The 24,553-nt window shown below is 46.5% G+C and overlaps 1 pseudogene; it reads right to left on the reverse strand.

The window, feature by feature from the left end:
- Positions 1-15,229: 15,229 nt before the first annotated feature.
- On the reverse strand, positions 15,230-18,206 carry LOC124511682 (uncharacterized; annotated as a pseudogene).
- Positions 18,207-24,553: the final 6,347 nt, after the last annotated feature.

The raw sequence follows: 24,553 nt of genomic DNA on the forward strand, positions 1-24,553 counted from the left end.
CTGCCTCTCCCCCATCTCTCTCTCTCAAAATAAATAAATAAACTTCAAATAAATAAACCTAAAACTCTGTTGTAATGTCTGGGTTAAAGACAAAGAGATAGGGAATATTAAAACCTCTAAAGAAAAAAGATAAGTTGTACAATAACTTAAAAATTAACACAAGAGGGGTGTCTGGGTGGCTCAGTCAGTTAATGTCTGGCATTTGATTTTGGCTTGGGTCAGGATCTCATGGTTCATGAAATTGAGCCCCACATTGGGCTCTGTGCTGACAGCAGTGAACCTGCTTGGGATTCTCTCTCTCTCTCTCTCTCTCTCTCTCTCTCTCTGCCCCTCTCCAACTCTCTCTCTCTCTCTCATAAATATTAAAAAAAAAAAAGCACAAGAAAAGTAAAGCTAGAATAAGAAAGTAAAACATGTCATTGGGAGCCCACAACATATATGTAAGGCAAATCCTAAAAATATGCATCATTATATCAAATGTAAAAAGGTGAATTGTTCTTGGAAAAATCAAACGTTGTTCTATATACACTTGTACATATTTTAAGAGATAGAGCTAAAACATAAGGATTATAGCAGAAAAAAGAAAAATACATTGCATACAACTTTAACCAATTAATCAATCAGCATGGTAAAATAAATATCAGATAAAAAAGAATTTAAAGGGGCGCCTGGGTGGCTCAGTCGGTTGAGCATCCAACTTCAGCTCAGCTCAGGTCATGATCTCGCAGTCCGTGAGTTCAAGCCCCGCGTCGGGCTCTGTGCTGACAGCTCGGAGTCTGGAGCCTACTTCGGATTCTGTGTTACCCTCTCTGCCCCTCCCCTGCTCACACTCTGTCTCTCTCACTCTCCAAAATGAATAAATGCTTAAAAAAATTTTTTTTTAAGAATTTAAAGAAAAAGCTGTTTGCAGCTATTGGAGTAAGAATTATTTCCATGTTCCTGAATGTGCAATTATCCAATATTATTTGATGGAAAAAATAGTTATCTGGCAATCTATACAAAGAAATATATCACAGTCTTCCCTTATCCACTAGGGACATGTTCCAGACCCAGTGGATGCTTGAAACTGCAGATTGTACTGAACCCTATACATATGATGTTTTTTCCACACATATCTATGGTATAGTTTAACTTAGGAGTTAGGCATGGTAAGAGATTAACAACAATAAGTAATAAAAATTATAATGATATACTGTAATAATACAGTCAATATGGTCTTTCCCTCTCCCTCTCTCTCCCCCTCTCTCAAAATACTGTGCTGTCCTCACACTTCTTATGATGATGTGAGACACTAAAATGTCTACGTGATGAGATGAAGTGAGGGGAATGAGGTAGGCTTGTGATTTAGCGCTAGGCTGCTATGGGGCTTCTGACCATAAATCAGAAGGAGGATTGACTGCTCGTGGGCTGCCGTTGACCACATGGAACTCAAACTGCAGAGTGAGACTTTGGATAAGGAGGCGCTACTGTATTTTAACTTGATAACTATACCACATTTCGTTTATAATTACTCTGGATGTTGTTTCTTTAGGAGAAGCTCAGTTTGTCTCGTTTACCCCTCTCTCGTAATGTGAATATTTCATAAATGTGCTTGCACATTGAAAGGAGTTAATAAATAACCACTGTGAATAGGCATATAACTTACATATTTATGGTAAGTTTTGGGGGTTTTGTTTCCTTATCCAGGCAAAGTAGAGGGTGGACACTCTGGGGTCATAGCTCATGAAGATGTAGGGGCTGAGAGTAGGAAAACACGTAGTGAGTAGTGTAGAAGTGTTCCTCAGCCACAGACTGGGGTTGTTAAAAACTGACAAAAAAAAAACCTGACAAACGTGGAAGATAGAGGACAGCATCCATAAAGAAAGGAAGAAGCACGCCAGCACAAGGATGCTTCGGGTGGCTCTGCTCTCAGGGGAGGATCTGGGGGAGAGATTGTTCCTATGAATGTATTGGACCCGCTGCTTGTGGCTGTGCAGGATGAAAACCATGGAGCAGCTGGCCCAGAGCATGAGCCCCAAACAGAAACCATCATGGGATAATAGCAATGGCACATAGAATGACTCTGCGTTTTTGTCACGAGATACCGCGTAACAGTAGTCCTGATATCCACAAAGTATTTTCTTTGTGATGTTTGTTATTCCTTTTGTCAGTAATATGAAAAGGAACAATATTTCGCATTATATTCAAGGGGACAATAAACCGTCTTCCTACAGTACTGGAGGGAAGGGACTGTTGTCTCCCAGTGCGCGCCTGAGATCACTACCCCTTCCCTGGGGCTGGCTCCCCTCCCCACTAGGCCCATGCACACAGCAACCGCTCAGGTCCGGAGAAAGTCGTGCACCCCTGAAACTCCGATCTTTAGCTCCTAAGGCTGTTTGCAAAGTAGAAACTGGCTCTCTCCGTATTTTTTGTTCCTGTCTGTGTTCCGGAAAGGTTTTTCTCTTGTCCAAGTACAATGCCACACTTACACAGAATCTCTTTCTCTTCCTTTTGCCTTTCCACAGAAGGAGTCCCTTCCCCTCTTGTGCCTATGCTGTCCACTACTTATCTATTGCAATTCAAAGACACACACCTCTGCCCTGCCAAGCTGTCTCTGCCCACCTATGGAGATTTTTCTGTCACTCTGCAGACTCATTTCCTGGGTGTGCTAAGTGTTCTGACCTCAGTACAGCTGTGTTTGAGGGACAAGGGAAATCCCAGACCCCTCCCTCTAGAAATTTTAGTTTTATGTCTGGACAGTTTAGGTCTCTGATCCACTTTGAGCTAATTTTTGTATATGGTATAAAATAACGGACTAACTACATTTTTTTTCTTTTGCACGTGGAGATCCAGTTTTCTTCAACATCTTTTGTTGAACAGACTGCCTTTCCTCCATTGAGTGGTCTTGATACTCTTGTGGAACATCATTTACTATATACACAAAACTGTGTTTCTGATGTCTGTATCCTATTTCACTTGTCTCTGTGTCTTTATGCCAATGCCACACTGTTTTGATTAGGTTTAATTAATTTTGAAATGAGGAAGTGTGAGACCTTCAACGTGGTTCTTTTTAAGTTTGTTTTTGCTATGCAGGGTTCCTTGAGATGCCCTATGAATCTTAGGGTGGGATTATGTATTTCATGAAAAGATTTTACTAGGGATTGCACTGAATCTGTTGATTGCTTTGGATAGTATTGACATCTTGACAATATTAAGTCTTCCAATGCATGAACTTGGAGTATCTTTGCATTTATTTGTGTCTTCTCTCACTTTTTCTGCAGTGTTTTTAGTTAAGAGTATACAAATATACCCTTCCTAGGCTAAAATTAAGCTTATTTTATCCTTTTTGATGCTATTGTAAATGGGATTGTTTTCTCAATGGACTTTTGGATTGTTCATGGATAACGTATAGCAACACAATTGACTTTTGCATGTTGGTTTTATATCTTGCAACTTTTCTGGATTCATTCATCAGTTCTTGGCAATTTTAAGTTTTGGTTTTGTGGTGTGTGTGTTGTGTGTGTGTTTGTCTGTAATCTACAGGATTTTCTACATATAAGATCATGCTTGCTGTAGACAGAGATAATTATGCTTCTCCTTTTTCTATTTGAGTACCTTTCATCTCTCTTCTTTTTGGGTGTGTGTGGTATGTGTTATGGCTAGGACTTCTAGTACTAGGTTTTATAGAGACAGAGCAGGCATCTTTGTACATATCAACCTTGTGAGTTACTGCCATTATTTGAAAAATGCTGCTAATCTAGCTCAAGTTTTTAAAAACAAATTAGTGCTGTTTGATGCAGTGAATTTTGTGTGTTCTATAGTAGACTGACATTACTTTTGTTTAATAAGAGATTTCAACTTTCATGTTTATCCTGTGATATCCTTTTGCATTATATCTGTATATTTTCATTTTGCAATTCATTTTCAACCTTTTGTCTGTGACCTTAGTTAATAACTTTTCAGAGCATAAATCTGAATTAAATATACTTGGGGCTAACGAACTGGAAAACTAAACAGCACTGCATAGATAGGGAATTGCTCTATCCATTAGTTATTATATAAATGCAGGCATGAAATAACAATTGTGACTTCGGACTTCTTTCTCCAGTTCCCTTATAATGTATTTTCCTGACCTGTTATTTCAGAAGTCCATGACCTCAACATATTTTCCAGTTTTCATATTGTGTGGTCTTTGTAAAATAGAGATCTTCATTTTTTAAGGGCAGAAAGGGTTACTCAAGATTCCATACAAGTCAAGAGGCGAGAGGGAGGCTAAGGGAAGTCTCCCATAGCTACTCTCAAGCTCCTGTACTTATTAGGCATTATATATTATATTCTTACATTATAGGGAAACATCACCCAGTATGGTGGTAGGCTGTAAGAACATATATAAAGCATGCAGAAAAACAAGGTGTTCCCACAACTACAAAAGAGCAGATGTAGAAAGCAGGATGGAGAACAAGACAAGATATTCCATAGCTAACATGCTCTAAGGAATTCAAAAGCACAGGCAGGACCCAACCCCTAGATATGCATTAACTAGCTATTGACCAGCTGTTATCAGCAAGGCCAGAAAGCAGTGTTCTCCTGTGCAATGCATTCCCTATAATCTCCTAACCCAGGACATAGCTATTTGATTTCCCACATATCTCCTCTTTTGTGTGAAGAATCTTTTTGTTCGTGGGAGTTGAGGAGGGCAGTCAGTCGTCGTTCATGATGTCTTGAGGCCACTATGGTGCAGATCATGCACAGGGCTACAAGAAATGCAAAAAAGATTGACCAGCAAAGAGCTCCAGTAATCCAAATATGTAAATTGAGGCCATAGAACCAGTTGGTTGGATTCAACCATTTCATATTGTCAGGTAACTCGTGTTCAACTTGTATCTCTGTTTCCTTTTGGATATCTAACAGTTGATGCAGCTGGGAAGACAGAGTATTAATCTCAGATTGTAAATTGGTGGAAAAAGCTCCTTGTAGGTGTTTTTGTTTTCTTTCTTTTTTTTTAACTAAATCCCAGGGGTGTAGAGACATACTGTAAGGGAGTGACACAAATTTTATCAGGTTGCCAGTCACATTGTGTTGTAGACTCTAAGTCTAAAGTTCTCTCTTGACCAGCAAGACAGCAAATGCAAGGGAGCCTGGGTGGCTCAGTTGAACGTCTGACTTTGGCTCAGGTCATGATCTCATGGTTTGTGAGTTCAATCCCCTCACTGGGCTCTGTGGTGACAGCTCAGAGCCTGGAGCCTGCTTTGGATTCTGTGTCTCCCTCTCTCTCTATCCCTCCCTGACTAGTGCTCTGTCTCTCTCAAAATAATAAATGTAAAAAAAAAAATTTAAAAAACGGATGCAGGATTAAAAGCAAGAGGTGGCTAACGTCTTGGAAAAGACAAGAGCCCAGAATAAGGGTCCTTGCTCCGTTTTTATTAGGATCAGAAGGCTTACACACATGGTAATGGATGTGCACAAAGACACAAACATTAACTCATGGGCATGAGGGAAAGGGGGTCTTGAAGATATGTGGGGCTAGGGGTTTGGGTTAATACAAAACAAAATCCTGGTTGCGTTTATAGCAAACATGAGGCAGGACCTCTGTTTATCATAGCTAGCCTAAGGGATAAGACGGAGCAAGTAACCTCAAGGTTAACAAAGCACCTTTTCTTTTGTTAAGCAACTCTGCTCTGGGCACCTTCACCCCCTGCTCATTGGTCTACAGCCCTATTTACGTGTTTACTTAATTTGGTCCTTCCTTCCTGTGAAAGCAGCTTTCTTCTATGGTACAAGACTGGGGGGCACTTTTGCCCTGAATACTTAATCTTGCTTACCTCCTATACCTTTATATCGGGGGCCTTTGCCCCCCTCCACCCCCAGTCTTTCCTTATTTGCCTAATCTTGTTTACCCAAACTTGGGTGTGAGCATCCTATGGCTTTGTAATTCTTTTTGCCTTGTTAACCCTTTGGTACAAGCCCAGGAAAGTGCTAAGCTTATTCCCCACAGCTTCCCCTTTTTTGTTTTTCTTGGTTCTTCTAGTTTTGTGTTTGAGGACCGTCATGACAAACTCCTGGTCCTTCTTTTGCTTTTGGATGGCCTGCAAAGTGATTCTGCAAAGACATAAAAAGAGGCATAGTAAAAGCATTCCGCTTTCCGGAGTTGTCCAGAATTTGAGATGGGTGCTAGCCTTAAGAGAAAGGATTTAAATCAGGCCACATTGCCCAGGAATCAGCCCATTCGTTTTTAAGCCGATCTTCTGCATATTGTAGCTGTTGGCACAATGTCATATCTAAATTTTCTTTGGTGTCAGAGAGGTAGGAAGAAAAGACACTGCGAAGGGGCGTCTGGACAGCATCCCAAGCTTGGGAGTGATTATAAGGAATGCAGTCATGCAGATATGCTGGTAGTTAGGGTCACAGGGCAGTTTAGAGCAGAGGAACAAGGCCTCCTGTCTTTTTCCAATAAATTCCACTGCAGCCCCAAGAGTTTCGAGGCGGGCCAAAACTTGTCTGTCAATAGAAGTTTGGCTTACAAATTGTATGGTAGTATTGACCGTAAATTAATAAGGACATGGGCTGTCTGGACAGTGTGATGCAGGCTGATTCCAGCTACAGTGGCAGAGGCATAACGCCTACTGCTGCTAGGATACCCATGATTAACAGGCCAACAAATCTTTTTTGCCTTGCAGTAGAGTCCCAGTGTTGAACCTGGAAAGCACACTTAGTCCCGACAGATGCATACAGGGCTCAGAGCTATTAACAGGAACCCAGGCTGAGACGTGCTAAGTACTAATAAGGAAGAGATATTTAATTGGGTGATGTTATCATTCTTATGCAGGATACAATCCAGCCCTGAGAAGTAGAGCTGTCATTATTATTTCCTAGTTGTCGGATCTGGGAGGTAGAGGTAGCAAAGAGAACGTAGGGAGAAGGGACACAAATAGTGGTCCATGCAAATTGACCATTGTGCAGGGAGGCCCAAGTTAGGTTAGTATGCTGATTTACATAAATTTTTCCATGGCTAATAGTACGAGTGAAGAAGGGAAGACCTAGCTTCCAAAGATTAACAAGCTAAGGTCCTTTTCATTTCACTTTATGTGCAGAAATTATAGGGCCAGTCAAGCTTCCTTCTTTTCAAAAAATATTCTCCCTGCTAAGATATGGTCTCATTAGTCTATTTTGTTTCAAGATATCCTCTAGGACCCCTGTCAATGGTCCAATTTTTCCAGTAAAGATTATGCTCCGACTCTCCATAACAAGTTGTCCAAGGAATATTATTCCAGGGGTGGTTTGAATATTTGAGACTAGAGCAAGCTATAACAGGAGTGTGAGAGATGCTGGGTTTTTTGTTTTTGTTTTTGTTTTGTTTTGTTTGAGGTATATCAGCACTTGTGGCTGAGAAAAAGGTAAAACTGTCTGGCCTTGTAGAGGTTTTGGGCTGTACATGCAAAAGCCAGTTGATTTTTTAAGACAAGCAGATAAGTTGCTAAGTTTAGTAACACACATAGGAGGTGCTGAAGTAAGCCACCACTGAGGTCTTGGCATATAAAGCCAATGCCCTTGTTTCGTTTGGAAGGGCAGATTAAGATTGGCTCCTCCCATGAACTCAGTGTCATTATTGCTAATTGAAATATCCCGGTCTAGGAGTGTTAAGTTATCAAATATAGGCAGGTTAAGGAGATGAGCCTAATATGAATATTGAGCTTGGCCTGAACAAATGAGGGCAAGGAGTAGAGTCAGGGTTACACAAATCGAATTTTGGTTAATGACAGAAATCATGGCCATCAGCTGTGAATTAGAAGTATATGCAATATCATTGTGTCTTAAGAGGATGCCGGCCTGGTTAGACAGGCGTTTAAGGCTTCCTCATGTTATATCAGGGGCAAGGACTTGGCGTTTGTAGAGTGGCTTCTGGACGAGGAGTCCATGAAGAGGCTTCTTCCATCTTGAAAAAGTTCAGAATCTGAAAGAACACAAGCATATTCTCTACCCCAGGTGAGAAATTTAGTGGGCCGGGACCATATGGGCCCCCCTTTGGGGGTTTTGTACAGCACCAGAGGGTGAAAGGGCTTATCTGTTTTTGACGAATGCTGTTCAGCTGCAGTAAGTCCTTGAGGGTCAAGATTTAAAAAATCAAGAGTAGGAGCGCCTGGGTGGCTCAGTCGGTTGAGCATCCGACTTCGGTTTGGGTCATGATCTCGCAGTCTGAGTTCAAGCCCCGCGTTGGGCTCTGTGCTGACAGCTCAGAGCCTGGAGCCTGCTTCGGATTCTGTGTCTCCCTTTCTCTAACACTCCCACGTTCATGCTCTGTCTCTCTCTGTCTTAAAAATAAATAAACATTAAAAAAATTTTATAAAAAATCAAGACTAATCATAACGTGGTCAAGAAATTGAGATTGTAATGTAGACAGCCACGGGTATGTTGCCCTTTTTTGTTTCTTTTTTTTTTTAACATGTTTTTTAGTGTGCTATGTGCTTGTTCTGTAAATAGCTTGGTCTTGTGGGTTAGAAGGAATGCCCGTAATATGTTGGATATTCTATAAGGCACAGAAGTCACGAAATCAGGAGGAGACGTAGGCTGGGCCATTATCTGTCTTAATTGTGCAGCAGAAGCCCCAGGCTGCAATAGCATGCAGATATTGAATACCGCTTTGGCGTTTTCTTTTGTATGAGCTGAGACAAAAATAAAACCCAAGTATCTATAAATGCATGGATATACTTAGGTTTACCAAATGCAGGGTAAACTGTAACATCAGTCTGCCAAATCTCATTAGGCTTGCAGCTTGTTCCTGCTGGGAAGGAATTGACAGTTGAGCAGGAGTGAATGATTTGTTTGGCCTCATTCACAGTAAGGTTCAATTGTTCGATTAGAGCTAGCCAGTTTTGATGGTAAAGCTTATGGGAGGCTCTCATAAAGAGGATAAGATTCTTGAGAAACAATGTTGTCAACTTAGGCATTGCCTTCAACAATGGGCTCAGGAAGAGATATGGGAATGAATGCGAATGAAAAAAAGCGGGGAGGTGTGGGATATTAGGGCTAATTGAATACTTTGGAGAAGTATAGCAAAGGCAGGGTCTGAGGGGAGGTGAAGAATATGAAAAGGAAAATTTTCCATTAAATGCACTGTATATTGAGAGTCAGAAACAATGTTTAAAGGCTGGGAGAAAGTTTCTATTGCTAATAACATGGCTCGTAATTCTAAATGCTGGGGAAAGCTGGGTCCAGTATAAGAAATATGTTCCCAGTTTTCCCCAATTCTCCAAAGGCAAGAAGCCTTGTGAGTTTTCTTTGAGACATCTGTAACACCATGAGGGCATTCTTAATAGGTTGTTTTAGCACGACTCCCTCGGGAACAATGTTACTCTCTTGGTGAATCTTAAAACAAGGGTCAGAGGGGAGCCCATAAAATATATTGCCCACATAGTAGGCGAGAGCCAGGTGCAGCTCTAGCAAATAAGAGATGGCCTTGTCGAAGAAAGTGCTGCGAGGTAGCAAGTGATGTTTGCAGGGTCCTGACCTAACAATTCCCAGAATCTCCGATGTCCCTTTTGGATTAATTGTGCTATGTTGAACACGAGGGGGGTGAGAGTATGTCTAAGACTAAGGGGGGTGAAGAGCCATTCTATTTTTAAAATATTTTTTTTCCAACGTTTTTATTTATTTTTGGGACAGAGAGAGACAGAGCATGAACGGGGGAGGGGCAGAGAGAGAGGGAGACACAGAATCGGAAACAGGCTCCAGGCTCCGAGCCATCCGCCCAGAGCCCGACGCGGGGCTCGAACTCACGGACCGCGAGATCGTGACCTGGCTGAAGTCTGACGCTTAACCGACTGCGCCACCCAGGCGCCCCTATTTTTAGAACTTTAATAGCAGCTTGCCCAATTAGTGTGGTAGAAAAATCCTTCGTATTAAGACTATCATAGCTGCAGAGGAAGGTTGGGATCTTGCCTATCACAACTACGAGAGGTGAGAATGGACTGAATATCATCCGGCTCCTTCTTTGCTGCTGGGGTGAGCTGGCGTGGTGATGTTAAGTTAGGATCACCAGAAAGCAGTGTTAGGTCAGATGGACATTAGTAATGCCCAGGAGGACGAACTCAAGTAACGGTGCCCCCAAATTTTTGTACATCATTAAGAGTACGAATCATTAGGAATGATCTGAATGAGGGGACGAATTTGAGTATTAGATATTCGCAGCCCCAAGTAAGAAAAAGGAGCCGACCTTTGTACTTTTTCAGGGGCTATTTTTCAACCCTGTTGGTGTTGTAGGTTGGGGAGAATGGCAAAGAGCTCATCTAAAGGTTGTTGATGCTGGGCACAAAAAAGAATATCCTTCGTATACTGATAATCAAAGAAGGAAACCACGTTTAATTGGCTCTAATGCTTCATTGACATAAAACTGGCACATAGTTGGGCTATTAATTAAGCATCCCTTGGGGAAGGACTTTCCAATGGTAACAGGGTGTTGGCCTGCAGTGATTAAGGACAGGAATGGTAAAGGCAAATTTATATCTTGTTTAGCTGAGGGGATTGTGAAAAAGCAATGTTTGAAATCAATAATAAGAATCAGCCAATTTTGAGACAATGTTGAGGGAAAGGGGTTTCCTAGCTACAAGGGGCCAAAAGGCTCAATTATTGCATTAATAGCTCTGAGATCATGAAGAAGTCGCCATTTGCCATTTTTTTTAGGAACACAAAAGAAAGGAGTATTCCAAGGGCTACTCCTAGGCTCTATATGCCCATTATTTAACTGTTCATCTACTAATTGTTGGAGATGAATCAATCGGTCCCCTTTTATTGGCCACTGCTCAACCCATACGGGTTAGTTTCCCATTTTAATGGAAGGGGCTAAATTTTAGCAGTGGCTAGGAAAAAACTTGTTTTAAGCTGAATATTCCATTCACTCAACAAGCCTCTTCCCCGTAAATTGATAGGGATATTCATCACATAGGGCTGTATGTAGGCTATTTGATCATCAGGCCCTAAACATTTGCATAAGGTGAGACTGTCAGGAAGCCTGGGTGCCTCCAACTCCAACTAGGGTGGCTGTAGGGGCAGTAGCCCAGTGAGAAGTCCATAACAGTTACATCAGCCCCTGTATCAATCAACGCTAAGAGAAGTTTCTCTCTGACCTTTATTTGCAAGAGAGGTTTGTCTTGAGAAATGTTGGCGAGTCAGTATTATTCTAAAGGTGAATTTGTGATCCCAAACTCACGTGCCCAGAATTCATGATCCCCAAAGACCACCAGGGAGCTGAGTCCAATGCAAAAGCAAGGAGCCTTTATTCGAGCTAGCTCAAGTTCAATCTCCTACCTGCACCGATGCAGCGGTGAGATGCCGGAGAGAGCGAGCGAGTTTCAAAAGCACAAAGGTTTTATAGGGGTCTAGGGGCAGTTGGTGGGGTGATGGTCGTGGCCTTAGCCAATTGGCTGAGGAAGGATCAGAGTCCTGTTGCGCAGGTTGCCGGGTGTGGTTTGAATGGGAAGTTTGAACGGGTAAGCGGGAAGTTACTCAAGGGGAGGGGGTTTTAGCAGGTGAGAGGGAATTTCTTTCTGCGGTTTTCCTGGAAAAGGGGGCCATGTCGGGGACATAGTCACTCAAGATGGAGGACACAGAACAAAATGGAGTCCGCCGGCCTAGGTCCGCTCTTTCATTCACCCCTTGTCATGTAGCTTACGGACCCAATCATGGGACGGGCTGCATTTCTATTTTGTCTTCTGTTACTAGGGGCTTGTACTGAGCATGGAGGACCATTAGTTGGATGGCCCCCACGAGGTCCCTGACAAACTGGACCAGCCTGTTGATGATACAGGGTCCGAGGGTTACTAGTAGGAGCAGGATGGGGAAGGGTCCGGCAAGGGCCGAGATGAGGGCAGTTAACCAGGGAGACCAGTTGAACAAAAACTCGTACCAGGACTGAGATTGTTCTCTAACTTTTGTTTTTGCAGCCCTTCTCTTATGAGGGCCATAGATTCTTTTACGACCCCCGAGTGATCAACATAGAAGCAACATTCTTCCCCTAGGGCTGCACATAGTCCTCCTTGTTGCATGAATAATAAGTCTAATCCCCTTCTGTTTTGGAGTACTACTTCTGATAAGGAATTAAGGGATTCCTGTAAATGAGAAATTGATTTCTCAATTCTTTCTATGTCTAAGTCAATGGCTGCCCTTAGGGTTCTGGAGTTTTTGTCCTGGATGACCAGTGAGGATATTCCAGTCCCTGCCCCCGCTAATCCCAGTCCCAAGAGCGCAGCCAGAGTTAGGGTTCTAATAGGCTCTCTTTTACTCTCTTTTACTTCTTTAACAGAGCCTAACCTGTTAAGTATCCCCCCCCCCAAATGGTACACTAGCTTGAGGATCAACTGCACCAGTATTCAGAAGCCTTCCTTCAGGAGTTAAGGACTTGGGAGTGGACGCAGGGAGCGAGGCCTCTGGAACAGGTCCACCATGCATTTTTTGGGGGAAGTAGATACACTGTCTCCCTGGGGACTGTTAGGGTTTCACTACAGAGATGTGACTGCCCGGGGGGCATGTGGCCTATGCAAGTGCCCTGTCCTGTTATTGCCTGGAGGGTTAGTCTTGCAGTAGTCTGCTGCCATCTGCAGGACTTAGAGTTGGAGGCTGTTGTATAATTGCCTTTAATGGCAATACCTTCGTAATATGGGGGCCACACATCTAGACAGAGCCAACAGGACTTGGTCAGGTTGGGCCTAGAAGTGTTTAGTACCTGGTATGCTCTGACAACCGAGCTCCATAGGGGGTTGTGACCCGGGGCAGAAGATGTGGGTGACGCTCCGGTAGGGACAGGGGATGTGGAGGGCCGTATAGCCGGAGGCTGGGTGTTTCTGGGCGTGGCCGTCCGGGCGGGGGCAGGTCGGGGAACTAGTACTTGGTTGGGTCCTACCCCTGTGGGGGACTGCTGGGCAAGGGGGGGGTTCCTTGCATTCGGAGGGTAAATAACATTCCTTTATCTCGAGTCCCAAGTCTGACCTTGTCATAAAGCCTGACCCCCAGGTTTTTCCAGCTTCCCTCCCTGTTGCCTTTTTTCCTTGTTCTGTGAAAGATATTGACACAGGATTACCATGGCCCAAGACATACGGTGGTCGGGGGCCACCAGGCCGCGTTACCACGATGAGATCTCCGGTGCGTGGTGGGATCCACCAGATGTGTCCAGTGGTGACACATGACCAAGAGGCGCAGAAGTAGTCTGCCGCATCCCCGCAAGTGTCCCCATGGTCTTTTCCACCAGGACAGACATAGAAGTGAAAGTCTTATTGCCTGAACCCTGTGGTATCAACCCTGGGGTGGCCGGTATAAGGGGGAAACAGGCTTTCTAAGTCTACTCGTAATTCCGGGAACCATGTGTCTCTAGGGTGGGTCTGGGATGTCTGATTAAGTACTGTCCCTGAGCTGGTGTCTATGATCTGCTAGGTAATGTTTTGGGGGGTGTGGGGACTCCTGGCAGCATGAGCAATGACAAGCAGAGTTAACAGAGTTACCAATATCAGGTGGGTTGAATGCGCTGTAGCTTGAGCGGGTTGTGTTGGTCCCGATTGATGGCCCATTGTGTAATGAAGTCCTTCCAGATTGAGGAGGGGTCCACTGGCTGAACGTGGGTGTGATGGACCCCGGTCACAATGCCGTCTACTTTGAGAGTGGTGGGGGTTGTCAGCACCATGTTGTAGGGTCCCTTCCAGCACAGCTCGAGGGTCTCTCGCCAGTGCCTCTTGACGTAGACCCAGTCTCCCGGCCTGTACTGGTGATGTATCGGGGTTGGGCTGGCCTCATAGATGGCACAGAGGTGCGGCCAAATGTCCCGTGCACCTTCTGGAGCCCTCTCAAGGAAAGAAAAAGTTCTTGATCTTTAAACTCAGCAAGGGGCGCCTGGGTGGCGCAGTCGGTTAAGCGTCCGACTTCAGCCAGGTCACGATCTCGCGGTCCGGGAGTTCGAGCCCCGCGTCAGGCTCTGGGCTGATGGCTCAGAGCCTGGAGCCTGTTTCTGATTCTGTGTCTCCCTCTCTCTCTGCCCCTCCCCCGTTCATGCTGTGTCTCTCTCTGTCCCAAAAATAAATAAATGTTGAAAAAAAAATTAAAAAAAAAAAAAAAACTCAGCAAGAAGTTCAGCTCAAAGGTTGGGAATAATAGGGGGTGGCCTGCCAAACATGATCTCATAGGGAGCAAAACCCAGGGTGTAAGGAGTGTTCCTAACCTGGTAAAGGGCATACTGTAGGAGAGTCACCCAGTCCCCACCAGTCTCCATGGTTAATTTGGTAAGGGTCTCTTTTAGGGTTGTATTCATTCTTTCTACCTGTCCTGAGCTCTGGGGCCTATAAGCACAATGTAATTTCCAATTTGCCCCCATAGCCTTGGCTACTGCCTGTGTTACCTGTGAGATAAAAGCTGGTCCATTGTCTGATCCTATCATGGCAGGAAAACCATACCTGGGTAAGATGTCTTCTAGTAGCTTCTTAGCCACCATCTGAGCCGTTTCATGCTTGTTTGGGTATGCCTCCACCCAGCCAGAGAAGGTGTCTGTAAATACTAAAAGATATTTATAACCATACTTTCCTGGTTTAACTTCAGTGAAGTCAACCTCCCATTGGGCTCCCAGTCTGGTGCCTCTGAGCCTGGTTCCTTTTTTATTTGATGTGGCTCTCGCATTGGTGAGTTGGCAGGTCTTGCAGGCAGATACAACTTGCTCTATTTTGGTGTCCTGTTGGTGAATCTTGATTCTGGCATGTCAGATTAAGTCTTTTAATTTTCTGGCCCCCATGTGAGTGGACCAATGCATATGCTCTAACACTGAGACTCCGAGCCGGTCTGGCAGCACGAGCTTCTTGTTAGGTGTATACCACCATCCCTTTATTTTCTGGGCCATGGGGAGTTTCTTGATCCACTGTAAATCCTCCTGGGAGTATTTGGGCTTGTCTGGTAAAACTGGGTTTCCCGGGTCCGGTAGTTGTATGGTCATGGTGGGAACTGATGTAAGGGCTACTGCCTTGGCTCCCTGGTCAGCCTTTCGATTACCTCTAGCTACCACGTTATCCGTTTTCTGGTGCCCTTGGCAGTGGATAATGGCCAGCTTGGCAGGAAGCCATAAGGCCGTAAGCAGGTCAAGTATCTCCTGCTTATTTTTTATAGTCCGTCCTTCTGCCATCATTAACCCCCTCTCCTGATAAATTGCCCCATGAATATGAGCCTTGGCAAACGCATAACGGCTGTGTAGATGTTAAGCCGTTTTCCAGCTCCCAGCTTCAGCGCCTTAGGGCGATGAGCTCTGCTCGCTGGGCTGACGTTCCGGAGGGTAGAGCCTCCGCCCATACGGTGTCTGTTTCGGTGACCACCGCTGCACCCGCATACCTTGTCCGTCCCACATGAAGCTGCTGCCATCAGTGAACCAAGTAGCCTCGGCATCAGGGAGGGGCCGGTCGGTCAGGTCCGTCCGGAATCCATGTACTTGCTCCAGGATCCCCGCACAGTCATGTAGTGGAGCACCTAGGTCAGGGTCGGGCAGCAGGGTTGCAGGATTGAGGGCTGCACTAGGGTGGAACCGCACCCATGGAGGGTTGAGTAGGAGGCTCTGGTAATGGTGTGTTGCTCATCCATCTATCAGGAGGCTGTTTCAGGACCCCTTCAATGGCATGTGGGGTCGTGATCCAGATCTCCTGTCCTAGGGTCAGTTTGTGTCCTTGACTAGGAGTGCTGTCGCCACAATAATTCTTAGGCATGGCAGCCAGCCGGCAGCCACTGGGTCTAGCTTCTTGGACAGGTAAGCCACCGGGCGGTTCCAGGGGCCTAAGGCTTGGGTTAGAACCCCTTTTGCTATTCCCTTGTGTTCATCTACAAAGAGGTGGAAGGGCTTCATAATGTCTGGTAGGCCCAGGGCTGGGGCACCTAGGAGGGCCTTTTTTAACTGATTAAAGGCAGTTTCTTCTTTTTCAGTCCATTCAAATGTTTTCCCCTCTTTGGTAGCTTCATATAGGGGCCTGGTGATGTCAGCAAAACCCGGAATCCAGAGGCAGCAGTACCCGGCCGATCCTAGGAATTCCCTTACTTCCCTTTGGGAGGTGGGAGTAGGGATCTTCAGGGCAGTTTCTTTTCTGGCATCTGATAACCACCGATGTCCACCCTCCAGGATGTATCCCAGGTAACTCACCCTCTCCCTGCATATCTTAGCCTTTTTCGCGGATGCCCGGTACCCTAAGGCCCCCAGTGGAGCCAGCAGGTCCCGGGTCCCTCGCTCGCAGTCCTTGGCCGTGTCGGCAGCAATCAGGATGTCATCTACGTACTGTAGGAGGGTGAGGCCAGGGTCCTCCTTTCTGTACTCACCCAGGTCCTCGTGTAATGCCTTGTAGAAGATGGTGGGCGAATTTTTGAACCCCTGAGGCAGCCGTGTCCAGGTGAGTTGCCTGCTGTAGCCCTCCTCTGGATCATGCCACTCGAAGGCGAACAAGGGTTGGCTTTAGGGTGCCAGCGGCAGACTGAAGAAGGCGTCCTTTAAATCTAGCACAGTATACCAGACCCTGGAGGGCACCAAGGAGCTCAAGAGAGTATATGGGTTGGGATCAGTTGGGTTTATGTCCGTGACCCTCTTCTTTACTTCCCAGAGATCTTGTACTGGTCGATAGTCATTTGTGTGAGGCTTTTTGACCGGCAGTAGGGGAGGGTGTTCCAAGCAGATTGGCAAGGAACTAGTACCCCTAGGCTTCGTAGTCTCCGGATGTGTGGCTGGACCCCCTTCCGGGCCTCCTGAGACATGGGGTATTGTTTGATCTTTACTGGACCTTCTCCTGGTTTGAGCTCTACCAGGACCAGGGTCCTGTAAGCGACTAGTCCTATGCCCCCCGTCTCTGCCCAAACCGAGGGGAATTCTTGTAGCCACGTGTCTATATTATCCTCTCTCAGGAGCGCCTCCTGGTGAAGGCGGTATTCATCCTCTAGTTTCGTGGTCAGGACCTGATGGGGTGGCCCTTGCCATCAGTGACCTGAGGCCCCCTTGTCTGAAAGTTATCTGAGCTCCAATCTTGGTCAGTAAGTCTTGTCCTAACAGCGGGTAGGGGCATTCCAGTATTACCATAAAGGAGTGGGATACCCTACCTGTCCCCAAATCTACCGTTCTGCAGGTAGTCCATGAATACTGGCTCATACCAGTTGCCCCTTGTATTCAGGACTTCTTGCTGGCTAGTTTTCCTTGTGGGCTGAGGAGGACCGAATGTTGTGCTCCGGTGTCGACAAGGAAGTCAACAGGGGTCCCCTCCACTTTGAGTTACCCTGGGTTCGGGGAGAGGGTCTGAACCCCAACTCCCCTAATCACTCAGTTCATCTAGCTCTAAGACTTTTACTCGATCAGTCTTGCTTCCCTTCCCACCGGCCTTTTTCGGACAATCTCGGGCCCAATGCCCTATCTCCTTGCAGTATGCACACTGATCCTTCTGCAGCCTCTGCTTCCCCCTCTTGGTGGTTCCTTTACCTCCTCTTGCGTCGTCCACCAGCTGCCGGAGACGGCCGTCTCATTCCTCGGGGAAGTCAGCAGTGGCAGCTAGTAGTATTCTGGCCAGGTCTCGAGTCTGCTTACTGCTGGCAGCTGCCATGGCGCGAGCCTGCTTGTCCTCAGGAGGCTCCCGGTTATTATATACCTTTTCGGCTACCACCAGTAAGTCCTGCAGACTTTTTTTCTCCTAGTCTATCTATTTTCTGTAATTTTTTCTAATGTCTTTGGCCGATTGGTTTACAAAGGCCATGATAACAGCTGCCTTGCTTTCCGGAGCCTCTGGATCCATGGGGGTATAGGTACGGAATGCCTCCATGATCCGTTCTAAAAAGGCAGCCGGAGATTCATCTTTTTCCTGTTGTACATTTCCTACCTTGGCCAAATTGGTTGGCTTTCTAGCAGCCATTCGGAGACCCCCCATTAGAGTCTGGCGGTAGACCCGGAACCTCTCCTTACCTTCTGCCATGTTGAAATCCCACTTGGGCTGAGTTAAGGGGAAGGAGGCATCTATCTGAGCCTGGTTGGTGGTGGGATTCCTGTCTGCGCCCGGAACTAGTTTTCAGGCCTCATTGAGGATTCTTTCTCTTTACTCAGTCATGAACAGGACCTGCCAAAGCTGCTGGCAATCGTCCCACATGGGCTGATGGGTAAAAAGAACAGAGTCTAATAAATCAATAAGCCCTGCCAGTTTCTCAGAAAACTTAGGATTCTGAGCTTTCCAATTGTAGAGGTCACTAGTGGCAAAAGGCCAATAGTGATGGGGCTGATTCCCCTCCACGTCTGGGGGTCCGGTGGCTCACAGGGGCAGAACAGTGGAGTCGGTGGCAGAGGCGGATTGCTCCCTCTGAGCCCTTTGTCTGGTAAAGGGTGGGCTTCCCACTGGAGCGTTTCCACCTCCCGCTCTCGGAACAGCATCTGCCTCCCCCAGAGGGGGAGGATGGTGTTCTTCTGGCATCCTAGGGGGGTTATGCCTGGGGGGGGGGTTATACGGGGGAGGAAAAATTAATTCTTCAGCCCCCCCCCCTTGTAGGACAGGGTAGAGGGGTGCTGAAGGCTGGGTAAGACTTTTCTTTTTCTTCTTCTCTGTCCCCTGCAAAGCAAGAATGGGTTTTGGCTCCGGAGGGTGTGGGGCTAGGAAGGGCTTAAGCCAAGAGGGTGGATCTTCTACAAGGTCCTGCCAAGTGATAATGTAAGGAAGCTGATCAGGATGGCCTGTCTTAGGCTGAGACATGATACCCCTGACTCGGTGGATGGTAGGGAGGTCGAAGGTCCCCTCTGGTGGCCATCCAACATTGAAAGCTGGCCACTCGCTAGAACAAAAAACCTGCCACCGACCCTTTCGGACTTCCACACTGAGGTTGTTAGCTCTTCCCTTGACATCCTTCAAGTGATCAATCATAATACTTAGAGGAGTAGTCTGAGTCTGTCCCATAACGTCCGTCCAGTAAGTCCACAGAACAAAACAGAGAAACACAGAAACAGACAAACAGAGGGCCCCTAGAAACAGTCTTCCAACTCCATGGAAGCAAAACTGAAAGCTAGACGACAGCCTCATGCCAACTGGTGGGAGTGACCCGCCTCGTCTCAGACCTTGGGACTTCATTCCCGGGGAGCAACGGCCATCCTCCCACTGCTACCAGTGCCCAAGAGGAAACGGCTAGCCCTCCACACACCAGAGAAGGGACATTATACGGAACTGGACCCCAATCACCCGAACTCCCAGCCCCCATTCTCCCCCTCAGGCAGACTGCTCCAATTCCTGTCCCAGATGGGCATCAACCTAGGTCTACTCTAGTCTATACCCCTTTTTCTATCACTGATCTTTATAATTGGAAGACCCCAAATCCCCCTTTCTCTGAAAACCCCCAGGGCCTAATTGACCTATTGAGCTCTATTTTCACCATTCACTTACCTACTTGGGAAGACTGTCACCAACTCTTGCAGGTCTTACTGACTTCCAAGGAAAGGGCCCGAGTGCTCCGGGAAGCAACGAGAGCAGTCCTTGGCCCAGATGGAATGCCTACCACAGACCTTCACAGAATTGAGCACGTTTTCCCTTCCGCGCCACCCCAGTGGGACCCTAACATGGATAACGGTGGGGAGCATCTACTCCAGTATCGCCAGATTCTGTTACAAAGGCTTCGTGCAGCGGCACAAAAACCCACCAATCTGACAAAGATTCATGACATGGTCCAAGGACCGAATGAGTCACCTGCAGCCTTCCTAGAAAGGCTTTACCAGGCTTACCGCTTATATTCTCCTATTGACCCCGAAGCAATAGAGAACCGAAAACCATTAATAGGACTTTCGTTTCTCAGTTGGCCCCAGACATCCATAAAAAGCTTCAGAAATTAGAGGGATTTGAAGGAAAGGTAATCTCTGAACTGGTAGAAATAGCTCAGCGAGTTTTCCAGAGTAGAGACAGCCCAGCCATTATGCAGGGGAAGGAAATAGGGAAGGTATTCATGGCAGCATGGGGGGGAAGCCCCCCAACCACTCTAAAGGATTGGGGAAGCCTCAAACCCACCAAAAGAGACCCCGCTCAACTTTAGGAAAAAAATCAATGTGCTTATTGCAAGGAAGAGGGACACTGAAAGAACGAATGCCCCAAGAAAAAGCCAAAACCTCATAACCACCCATCCTGGTTGCCCAGGAACAAAGACGTCACCACAGCTCCCCTCTTTCCCTGGACCCCCGGGAGCCTGTGGTTACCCTCAACATAGAAAGGAAAGAAACCAGATTCCTGGTTGACACTGGGGCTATGTATTCCATTCTTAAAGAACCCTTAGGACCTGTGGTTAAAGAAAAAGTATACATACAGGGAATCACAGGACAGACACAAGGCTACCCACAGACCCGTGCCCGAATCACTGACCTAGCTCAAGAACTGTTATTCTTTTGTGCTTATACCTGATTGCCCATTTTCCCTTCTGGGGAGAGATCTATTGCACAAGCTTAAGGCCCAAATTTCCTTTACCAGGGATACTATAGATTTAAACCTACTGCCACCTGCCATTTTAGTTACCTGTCCGATATCAGAGGAATATCTACTCCTAGAAAAACCAGAGCAGAAAGCCTCTCCATTAATAGAAAAATGGAAAGAGACAATTCCTACAGTTTGGGCTGAAACTAACCCCCCTGGGCTAGCCATTCAACAAGTGCCACTAGTGATCTAGCTAGCTGCCACAGCCACCCCAATCAGGGTGAGGCAATATCCCATCAGCCAGCAAGCGAGGGAGGGAATTGCCAAACACATCAACCGCTTGCGAGAAGCTGGGATCCTAGTGCCATGCCATTCCCTCTGGAATACTCCCCTTGCTTCCTGTCCCAAAATCTGGGACTTCAGAGTATAGTCCGGTACAAGACCTCAGAGAAGTTAACAAAAAGGGTTGAGACAATTCATCCTACAGTCCCCAACCTCTATACTCTCCTGAGTGAACTCTCACCAAATTACCTCCTTTACTCCATCCTGGACTTAAAAGATGCATTCTTTGCTTTGCCGATTGCAAAGCTCAGTCAGCCTATTTCTGCCTTTGAATGGACAGACCCAGATGGGACCTACAACGGACAGTTAACCTGGACTCGACTGCCCCCAAGGGTTTAAAAACTCCCCTACTCTTTTGATGAGGCTCTTGGAAGGGATTTGATCCCCTACCAGGAGAGCCACCCAGATGTTATGCTGTTACAATATGTAGATGACTTGCTCCTAGCCGCTGACTCCTTAGAGAGCTGCAAAACGTCTACAGAGGACCTGCTAAGAGAATTAGACGTCCTGGGATATAAAGTCTCTGCAAAGAAGGTGCAGATTTGCTTGGGCTCTGTAATATACTTGGGCTACCAACTGCGTGAAGGTAAGTGATCGCTGGGGCCGGAAAGAATCCAAGCTATGCTAAACATCCCTAAACCTAAAACTAAAAGGCAGATCAGGGGGTTCCTAGGGGCCTCTGTGTATTGCCACCTCTGGATACCTGGTTTCGCTGAAATGGCAAAACCCCTGTATTCTGCTACTGGGGGCGGGGGGGGGGGGGAAGGAACTGAGCTAGTCTGGGGAGAACAAGAAAATAAAGCTTTTGAACAAATCAAGACTGCACTTAACCAGGCCCCAGCCCTAGCCTTACCAGACATTACCAAGCCTTTCCAATTGTTTGTACATGAGGTACGGGGAATTGCAAAGGGAGTCCTCACTCAAACTTTGGGCCCTTGGAAGTGATCCATGGCCTATTTATCCAACGACAAGATTCAGTCGCTACGGGATGGCCCAGCTGCCTTAGGGCAGTTGCCATGACAGCTGTGCTTGTTAAAGAGGCCTCCAAGTTGACACTTGGGCAAGACCTCCAAATTATAGGGCCGCATGCGGTGGCTTCCTTGTTGCACTCCCGGCCGGACTGGTGGATTTCCAAGGCAGGAATCATCCAATACCAGGTGTCACTGCTAGACTCCACGAATCACCTTAAAGACAGAAGCCTTAAACCCAGCCACGTTGTTACCTGATAGTGAGTTTGGGACTCGCTCCATGACTGCTTGGAAACCGTAAGTACCCTTTCGGGGCTAAGGGAAGACTTAAGGGATCAGCCTCTGCCTCAGGCGGACTTTGAGCTGTTCACTGATGGCAGCAGTTTTGTCAAAAATGGAGTCAGATATGCAGGTGCAGCTGTAGTGACTCAGGACCAGGTTATCTGGGCCCGAGCCCTTGAGCATGACACTTCTGCCCAAAGAGCAGAGCTGATAACTCTAGCCCAGGCCCTCAGATGGGCAAAGGGAAAAACGGTGAACTTTTTCACTGATAGCAGGTATGCCTTCGCCACCACCCATGTTCATGGAGCTCTATATAAAGGAAGGGGACTACTAACATCTGGGGGAAAAGAAATCAAAAATAAAAAAGAAACTTTGGCCCCGCTAGAAGCCTTATGGCTCCCAAAGAAGGTGGCCATTATACATTGCAAAGGTCACCAAAAAGTAGACTCACCCCAAGCCAAGGGAAACGCCTTCGCCGATCTGACGGCAAAGGCTGCAGCTGAAGGCGGTGTACTCCCAATTAAGATTTTGCCTCTGCTGCCTCCACGCTTTCTCCCCATGGAACCGTTTTATACCAAAGAAGAGCTACACCTGATAAAAATCTCGAGGGCAAAAAGAGATGACCAGCATTGGTATCACCTCGAGGATGGACGCATCTTCATACCAGAAGCTATAGGACGGACCTGGCTCCAGCAAGGCCACAGCTCCGCACATCTAGGGGCAACCGAGTTGTCTGAACTAGCCCAAAGGGACTATTTTATTCCAAACCTTAATAAAATCGTAAAAAGCCTAGTAGACCGATGCAAAGCCTGTGCTCAGACTAACCCATCTCCCAAGTTTAATTTTTCTTTTTTTTTTTTTTTAATTTTTTTTTTCAACGTTTATTTATTTTTGGGACAGAGAGAGACAGAGCATGAACGGGGGAGGGGCAGAGACAGAAGGAGACACAGAATCAGAAACAGGCTCCAGGCTCTGAGCCATCAGCCCAGAGCCTGACGCGGGGCTCGAACTCACGGACCGCGAGATCGTGACCTGGCTGAAGTCGGACGCTTAACCGACTGCGCCACCCAGGCGCCCCAATTTTTTTTTTCAACGTTTATTTATTTTTTGGGGGACAGAGAGAGACAGAGCATGAACGGGGGAGGGGCAGAGAGAGAGGGAGACACAGAATCAGAAGCAGGCTCCAGGCTCTGAGCCATCAGCCCAGAGCCCGACGCGGGGCTCGAACTCACAGACCGCGAGATGGTGACCTGGCTGAAGTCAGACGCTTAACTGACTGCGCCACCCAGGCGCCCCTAAATTTAATTTTTCAGGACAGAGATTATGCGGGAATATGCCTGGAGAAATATGGGAACTGGACTTCACTGAGATAAAACATGGACTCTATGGCTATCATTACCTCCTTGTACTAGTGGACACCTTCTCCGGATGGGTAGAGGCTTTCCCCACTAGAAAAGAGTCAGCTCAGATAATGGCTAAAAATTACTCAATGAATTGGTTCCCCGATTTGGCATCCCTATTGGTCTGGGGTCAGATAATGGCCTGGCTTTCATATCCAGATCTCTAAAATGTTAGCCAAACGCTTACAAATAAATTGGAAATTATTGTGTCTACCATACCCAAAGCTCAGGGCAGGTAGAAAGAATGAATAGGACTCTAAAAGAAACCTTGACTAAATTAATTACAGAAACTGGCAAAAACTGGGTAGGCCTCCTTCCCTTTGCCCTTCTTAGAGTGCGATGTACACCCTATGTAAAGGGTATTACCCCTTTCGAGATCTTGTTTGGGAGGCTGCCCCCACTACTCCCCAAATTGGGAGATGAACATTGGGCCAAGATTTCCAACCAACATCTTCTTAAGTCCCTTCAGGCTCTGCAACATACGCTGCCAGCTATCCATGACTTGGTAAAAGAAAGCCATAAAGACCCCTTCCCCACCAGGAGACTAAATCATCACATCAAGAGCTCGGACCTAGGGATTGGGTCTGGACGCAGCGCCATGCCTCACCTAACCTAGAAGCTCGTTGGACCGGGCCTTATCCCATCATCTTATCTACCTCATCAGCAGTGAAAGTGGCTGGATGAAGTCATTGGATCCATCGCTCACAGACCAAGGCCGCCCATCCTGATCACAATCCACAAGAATGGACAATTCAGCAAACAGGAAAGGTTCGACTAGTTAAAACCTCCTGACCTTCTATTTGATAAATGCCTTGCCTGCTTCTGCCTTTACTGCTCCTAGTCATCTTTATACTAATTCTAACCACTGGATTAGTTGCAGTTGCGCCTGCAGATTGGACAGCCACTGAGAAAGGGCTATTCCCTTTCACCTTCCTGTTATGGATGGAATGTTTTATAAGCATTGGATGCTTTTTATAATCTCTATAACTAGACAGGCTCTGATCATGCCCAATCCAATATAGATGGATTGCTAGTAAAACTACCACCGGACAGGTTCTAGCCAACTCCACCTCTTACACCTCCCCCTGTCTTATTTTTGATCTTTGTAGCCAATTCCTAAGCTGGACCAACCCTGTACTTTTCAAACAAGGGGGAAGACCCATACTCTCACCCACTGGAG

This window comes from Lynx rufus, unplaced genomic scaffold (assembly GCF_022079265.1).
Source record: "Lynx rufus isolate CCGP_SWC_20201006 ecotype Redwood Valley unplaced genomic scaffold, mLynRuf1.p SCAF_16, whole genome shotgun sequence".
NCBI classification, from domain to species: Eukaryota; Metazoa; Chordata; class Mammalia; order Carnivora; family Felidae; genus Lynx; species Lynx rufus.